Raw genomic sequence first — 8,636 nt, 5'->3', positions numbered from 1 at the left:
CAACGTTGGTCCAACGAGCGCCCTTCATTGGACGGTTTTGAAACCAACCGGTTCTAAGGGGGATGTTTACGAAAAGAAACCAAAAAAGAGAATCGTTGCGGCAAATTTGCCCACCGTAAGGCTGTTCGCAACACTATGATGTAGATTTGTATTAAAATGACAAACCGTCGGATAATTTGGATCTGTCAAAATACATCTAGAACACGGTGTTCCCAATGCGATGATTTAGCGACCTGTTCTAAATGTTGTTTATTTGATTTTGTTACTGTTTGCCACTTATGTGACACATATTGTTTGTTCTGCTGTCAGTCGTCACACGTACTAATGAAAGAATTTAGAACAGTGTTCTATTCGTGTTTCAAATTGTGTAAAATTTAAAACAGAATAGTCGAGCTGTTTTAAATCTGATCCAAAAAAGTGCTCGAAAAATAGAACTGCATCTCAGCATTGCGATCAATCTGTTTTAGACGGTGATGTAAAATAGAACAGCCCATATAGAATACATGAGCGTTGCGAACAGCCTTACTGACAGTTGTATAGCTGAATTCTAGCAGCGCCATTTTGAAAATATCCACAGCTACGGGAATCATTACGGGTTTTTATCGGAAATCTGATTTTATTCCAAACGGGTTATTGCTAACCCGCTCTTTTCACCATGTTTCTACTACACTGTCACACAGTGGCAAAACGAGTGACAAAACCCAAAAAATCAATATCTTGTAATTCTTTTGTAAATACTTATCTCAAAATTTGACGATAATCGGATGAATTTTTTTAACATGTCATTGAAGCAAGTGATGTCGAGGATTTCTGTTCAATTCAATTCATGAGAATTGATCGTACCTTCGAACTTCACATGGCGTTATCTCAAGAACTACACGGCCGATTGGAGTAGTTTAAAGTTCTTTGGAAAGAAGAATGAATATGCCAAACTATAGATGTGAGCGATCTTTTTGTGCGGAAATGATTTACGTTTGTTCTGCATCATTAAAAACGCACTTGAGAAATTCAATGTCATATCAGAAATTTATCTTTATACGTCTCCCCATTTTTGAGATGGTCTTCCATGGGTCTTATCATAAATCTGACCCCAAATTTAATGTAGTTTCAAGATATAGAGGCCTCATCTTGCGCATTTTTGCACCGAAGGTGTTATAAAGGGCGAACACGAAATTATTGCGACACCGAAAATGTCATGCCAATTTTCTTATAATGTTTAAAATCAAACCAAAATTTTAGGGTAGTTTTATACATAGATTTACTTCAAAAATAAAAAGGAAAGGTAATCGATGGAGTCTTGAGTGTAAAATTGAACGCATTTTCGCTTGATGCCCTCCATCAAAGTCTTTACAGTGTCATCCGGTACCAGTTTCTCAGTTTTTTTTCCATTTTCTTAACATGTCCTTCTCGTCTTTGACTGTCTTCTTGCTCTTCCGAAGTTCCCGCTTCATCATTGCCCAGTGCTGCTCCACCGGGCGCAGCTCCGGACAGTTTGGCGGATTCATGTCCTTTGGAACAAAATGGACACAATTGGCCGCATACCAATCCAGGACACTTTTAGAATAGTGGCATGATGCTAAATCTGGCCAAAATAGCGGAGCTTCGGCGTGCTGCTGCAAGAACGGCAAAAGGCGCTTCTCGAGGCACTCAGATTTGTAGATCTCGCCATTTACTGTGCCCTTTGTCACCAAAGGCTCACTCCTCAGTCCGCAAGAGCAGATGGCCTGCCAAATGAGATATTTGGAGGCGAACTTCGACATTTTCTTCTTCTTAAATTTGTCGTCCACATAGAACTTGCTCTTGCCGGTGAAAAACTTCAACCCCGGAATTTGCTTAAAATCGGCTTTTATATACGTTTCGTCATCCATCACACAGCAGCCATATTTTGTCAGCATCTTCTCGTAGAGCTTCCGTGCCCGAGTTTTAGCCGTCGATTGTTGCCACTCATCGCGGTTTGGGAAGTTCTGTACCTTGTATGTATGTAGCCAAGCTCTCTTCTTTGCATTCTGGACGTAGCTCTGCGACATGCCGATCTTTTTAGCGAAATCACGGCTTGAGACGTTGGGATTTGCTTTAATCATCCGCTTCACCTTTCCCTTCGTCTTTTTGTTCTCCGATCCCGGTTTTCTTCCGGCTCCTTTGCCGTGGTCCAACGTCAACCGCTCCTGGAACCACTTCAACACTCTGAAGACGGTTGAATGGTGAATGTTCAACATTTTTCCCAACTGCCGGTGCGACAGGTCAGGAAATTCCAGGTGTTTGGAAAGAATTTGTTCTCTCGACTCGCGTTGGTTCACCTCCATTTTCGTTGAATCGAAAAACACGACTTCAAGTTTGACAGCGTGTAAACATTACACATCAATGAGAAAGTGTGCAAAATTTGGTTAATTTTTACCCAATGGTAAAAAAGTTATGCCCTGTTGAATGTGTCGCAATAATTTCGTGTTCGCCCTTTATCTATGTTTTTTTTGGAAATACTTATATGGCGACGCCCTGTAGCTCATAACTTCTTACAAATTGCATCATATTACTGAAAAATTAGTGATTTTTACTAGTTTTGTTAACCATTTCTGCTATCCGATGTGATTGGCTATACTATTGTTAACGTGTATATTAACCCATTAACGACCAACGCTTTCAAATGGGTAAAAGTGGTCGAAAAAATTATTATGGAATTTCAAAACTGATAGCAGAAATGGATTCAGCGACCCAAAATTAGTTAAAACCCCAATTTTTAGTTACATAAACCAATTTTTATAATTTTATCACAACTTTGTATGAACAGTTGCTACTGCAAGTCATAGTTTTGAAACTTCGTGTTAGGTTCCATCCATAAGCGACAGAAATGATTTCTTTCGACACGAATTCGTTTGATTGTTGATGCATCATGGTCTTTTATCTATGTGAATTGTCAAGGTACAAATGAAGGAAAAGTTATTCTCATTTGTTTCACACATTAATTAGATCTTAGAAAAGTTCCTTACTAATGCGTAGTCCTGAAAATAGCTTCCAATATTAATGCGTTGAAACTCATTTTCAGATAATACAGCTCGATCGATAATTTTACTGCATATTCTATGCCACCGCCAGCCATGGTCATGTCTTACCACGGCCCCCTTTAATATTTTAGTTGGCCGACATGAAAAAGTCTGGTTGCTGCTCCACACTGTTGTTTGTAGTCATATATTCCTGACGATTGTAATTGCTCATTTTCATTTTCCACTCTTCACGTTTTCGGATTTTCGGATGCTAATAGCGAACACTGCCGTAATGATGAATAGCAGCAGTAAAGAGCCGCTGCCACGTTGCCAGTTGATCAGAGCAGTTTCGAACTGGTTTCCGGACTGGAGCTATAGGGTTCGAGGGATTGATTGGGACGGTTATGATGAATGGCCAGATGTTTGACTATAGATACGATTGCCGTCTGGTATGTGCGTACGTCTATGATTCTGCCAATATTATCGCCTCTGGGTAGCTGTGAGATTGAAATTCCAATATCAAGTCGATGGCAATTTGGTTGATTTGGGAAGTATATTCAAGAGGAGCTGTCATAATTATGGATCATTTAAGAGATACCGAAACAGAATCTCCACCGAAGATCAACCATTTCTTTCGTATCTTTCCTAGAAGCTCATATCGATTCGCACTTCATCACACTACGTGCCATTCTACATTCAGTAGATTTACATTCATCTTCACACCACGAGTGCGTCCGGGCAGAGACGAGCGGCCATCCCCAAGCATTGCACCATTGCCTTTCACGCTGATAACAACGGCCTGTGTGCCTGCCTATGTTCTAACTTTCGATTGCTATCCCTAGTGCAATTTTACTGTTCACAGTGTACTTCTGCCTCCGTGTGTCTATAGCGACATAAATCGCTCTATTTATTACGTTATATCTTACAGCTAGTGCAGCGATGGCTGAGGGAGAATCTGGCACCACCCGTAAACCGGGAGTAGATAGAAGTGCAATTACTCTGTGTAATACATAACTGCACGTGCCAAACGGAGCTGTAGCTATATTTAAATTTGCAGCAGTACGTACCGCTACGGCATCTGTTATGGTTTATATTTGTTTTTTATGGCTTTCGCTCTGACGAGGCTGCAGCATAGCTTTTTACAAGAACTTTTCTTATAACCTCCTTCTCTTCCTCGCTCGACACCACTTCTCCCAGGTCCCAGGTACCTTACTGTGGGCAACTCCCGTTAGCTCTCGTGTCACTTCACAGGTCCTTCAACATGGGGACATTATTGTGTTTGTGTACTGGGGACACAAACAATCCCTGCTCGCCTCGCATCCCGGCCTCAAAACTCAAACCTCAACCGAGCGGCTGATGGCCGTTCTCAGTATCCCTTTTGGACACATTGCACTGCATTCGTCTGGGTTTACAGCAGACTGGGGAGGAGGGCACCCCCTTTGCCTTAGGGGCTCACCATGGGTACGAAACGGATCGATACTTCCACAGCCTCCATCCGACGCATAATGTATAAGAACGAGAGTTTTCCAGTGTATCACGAATCACGACGCATGTAGCGCCCGAGGCTTATTACTTTATGCACAGAGCCTTCTCCTGGTCCTGGTCCTGGTCCGACGACCGGTCAGGCAGGACGTCATTTAGACTGGCCTAGTTTTGCACTCCTACAAAACAGTGCGCGCCTGCAGCAGCCCTAACAAGCTTCGGTACTTAAATGCATTTTAATTACAACGATGCAGACCTGCCGGGATTCGACGGTAGCATTTTTTTTTATTTTCGTACAGCACGGTCAATCGGACCGTTTGTCACCGCGGGGAAAGTTTTAGTCGTCCATCCCCATCGAGCTCAAGCCCGAAGATTGGTGCAGTATCTAGGGGAGATTTATGCGTGAATGGCATAAAAATAATGGCTTTTCTTTTGTGGAAAGTTACAGCAAATCCATTAGCACGGAAATCCGGCTGACGGTTGGGTGGAGTTCGAGGCAGGATGCTCACCGGTGTACTGTTTCATTACTTACGTAAATGGAGCAGGCGTCCGGCAGGCTGGTCGATGCTGTGGGTTGTTCTTTTTTTGCTGTTGCTGTGAAGATGTAATTTTCCTGCCGTCATCACTATATTAGCGTGTGATGTGCCGATAATATGCATTGATGGCATGTGTCACAGCTTAGGATAATGACTATCCATTCATGCTAGGGATATGGCGGCCCAAAAATAGTTCCATGATAAGTGATAGCCATTTGAAATTTGAGTGAATCTTTATATCAATCAGAGCCTCCGGACACGTGCATTCAAATTGGTATTTCCGGTATCCATCGGGTAGGAGGCATCGTAATTTAGACACATTCACGTGATTAAAGAATTACTCATTATCCGGAGAAGATAAATTCCGTGAAACAAACACAGAAAAACAGCGTGAGAGTAACTTTTTCGGTCCAATATAACTGATAATCACTCTTTCCTTTAGGAGAACATAATATTTTTTTTCGTTTGTAATTCAAGATAAGTGTCCAAACATCCTCGCTGAATTAGCACGAAAGCGGAAAATTAAGAAAGATGGACTTGTTTTGTTCACAGTTTGTAGAGAACAGTTACGCAAAGATTCACCTGTATAGCAAAGCTGAATTCTGAGCGTGAGTTTTGACGTTTTGGATGTTATTGTCCTAAACTGGGATGGACCTAAATCAGACTGGGGAGGTTCCCTTCGCTGGGCTAATCATGGGTACGAAATGGATCGATACTTTCACCGAAGCATATATAATAATGAGTTTTCCTGTGTATCACGAACAGAGCTCAGAAAAATTTACATCCCTGGGTGAGCTTGAAAGAAGAACGAAATTCAATTCATGCACGCCGCGATGAATGGAATTTTTTCGTTTGTTTACCTCTTCATTCTTTCATTAGGTGTAGCGCATACATTGAAATATTTTCGATTTCAATTTAAATTCAGTAGCAAACTGAATTTGGTTTCTATGCGAGCTTTGAGAGAAATTATCGAGAAAAAATACACCAACCATGGATTACGCAGTTCGCTAATGCTCGAAATTGTAAAAAAAATGTCATCGTACACATTCAATTTGTCCACACGATAACAAATGAATGCTTTTGTTGGTGAATGAATTTATATTTCCTCTGCATTGAAAATGAGGAAAAAAATATAAGAGAAATCCGAAGCGGTACAAAACCGGCAGGAAAAACCGATAATACTCGTAAGGCGAAAAATTCTGTTAGAAACGTTGTTGCATTTGAATTCCCACTGAGACGTCCACAAATTGTTTCAAAATCGTTCAACACGGGTCCAACAATGGACGTTTGTTGAACGGTTATTTGGACGTTGTCCAAATTGGCCCAACAAACGTCCTTCATTGGACAATTTTGAAACCAACCGTTCTTAGAGGGTTAGAAGCCCAAAAAAATTGTTTCAGAATCGTTCAACACCAAGAGGGTGACGTGACGTCATATTTTCGTAGCCAACATAAGAACTTTGCTTGTAACGAAATTAATTCTAAATACCAACGAGGAGCACTTTAGTTTACATCAAATCAGTTAAAGTGTTCATTGTTTTCTTTTGTTTACTGCTACTATTGTTTGTTGATGACATTTTAAGCGTTTTTGACGTTGTCAAACTGACCCCCATCGATCGGTGGAAAAACGATGTTGCCTATTGTCAAACTCTGTATGTAGAGATAGGGATGCCAGTTGCCTGTTCAACACGGACCTAACGATGGGCCTCTGTTGAACGATTATTTGGACAATTTTGAAACCAACCGTTCTTAGGGAGTTCTGGCGGGTACGTTCAAGCGGGCAAGATTCAATTCACTAACGGTTCTGGTTACCCTCTAAGAACGGTTGACTGCTAGAACCCACCCTCTAAGAACGGTTGGTTTCAAAATCGTCCAAAGAAGGACGTTCGTTGGACCAATTTGGACGACGTCCAAATAACCGTTCAACAAACGACCATTGTTGGACCCGTGTTGAACGATTTTGAAACAATTTTTTGGACGTCTCAGTGGGCAGTTAAACTCATTCCTGAACCGGTTCGGATTTCTGAATGGAGTCATTATGGATTCCAAATCAAATGCAACAACCGATTCCGACTCAGAATCGGTTGTTGCATTTGATTTGGAATCCATACTGACTCCATTCAGGATTCCGAATCAAATTCCGAATGGTTTGACCGGGAAGTATAGCTGACAACCCTCTAAGAACGGTTGGTTTCAAAATCGTCCAAATAACCGTTCAACATAGGTCCACAGAGAACAGACGTCCATCTTCAGCATTCAACTTGTGTAAAATCTCTAACGGTTTCGAAGGTAGTTGGGATATCCAGGTGCGCTACTGTCGTCATGTTTTTTGTGGCTGAGTTCGACAGAATTGACAGCGGTTATTCCACTACCCAGTCAAACTAGTCCGGAACCGGATCGGACTTCCAGCACGAATTCCAGCTCAAATGCATCAAGTGATAGAGTCGGAATCGGTTGTTTTCTTTGAGCAAGATTCCATACTAAATCCATTCAGGATTTCGAACCGGTTCCGGAATGGATTTGACGTATAGGTTGGTGTGGCGGCGCTAGTGTTTATCGTATATTAATTCAAATGTTTGCACACGTTTTTAAATATTTTTGTTCGATCATGAATGTCTGTTCTCTGTGATAGATCCATCGTTGGGCCCGTGTTGAACGATTTTGAAACAATTTTTTGGGCTTCTCAGTGGGAACTGCCTCAAAACTCGCCTCAAAACCGATGGGCGAAATCCTGGTAGAAACGGTTGATACGATTGAGGTGTATATCTGGCAGCCATTTTTCGCCCGCTGACAGCCGGGAGGCACCCTTCTGGCAGTCAGCGTTGAGCGGGATTGCACCCCCTTCCCTCTAAAAACGGTTGGTTTCAAAATCGTCCAATGAAGGATGGACCAACGTTGGACGATGTCCAAATAACTGTTCAACGGACTTCCATCGGAATCTTGAGTGGATTCAATATGTATTCCAACTCAAATGCAACAACCGATTCTGATTCAACATTTTGGAAATGGCATTGCCAGTATTTTCCCCGGTAAAATTACCCGAAGCTGGTCGATTTTAGTCAGAATTCTGCCAGGAATGTACGACCAGGATTTTTGTACGATTCCACCACAACTTTGTATTTGTGCTGAAATTCTGCCAGCTTGGTATTTCTTTGCACGGTTTATTTCAGAGTTGTGCTACGGTTTAGCTCGACTTTTGTTATAAATTTGCGAGGAAGCGCGAGCGAAACCGATTTCGCCCTAGTTTAGCTAACCATACAGACTGCGCGAAGAAATCTGGCAGGGCTGCTGGACCAAGCCTGACAATCTGTCAGAACGATCTCCCGCTTGAAAAAGTCTGCCAGCCGGCAGAAATCCGCAAGGGCTCCGGCAGTTGTCAATCGAGCGGAACGTGCCTGGTAGAATTCCTCCCAGACAGCCGGCAGCAAAATGAAATTATGGCAGCATTTCAGGGGGTCTAGCTGGCAGAACTCCGCCAGCCTGCCGGCTCAAATGCAACAACCGTTTCTGGCAGAATCTTTCGCCTGACGGTTATTATTGGTTTTTTCTGCCGGATTTCTGCCAGGCACACTCAGGTAGGACTGCTGCTGTACTGTTTCGGGTTTTACTTGTATTTTTTTTCTCAATTTGTTTTAAATATA

This window comes from Topomyia yanbarensis, chromosome 1, assembly GCF_030247195.1.
Source record: "Topomyia yanbarensis strain Yona2022 chromosome 1, ASM3024719v1, whole genome shotgun sequence".
NCBI lineage: Eukaryota > Metazoa > Arthropoda > Insecta > Diptera > Culicidae > Topomyia > Topomyia yanbarensis.
This window is presented reverse-complemented; position numbering follows the sequence as displayed.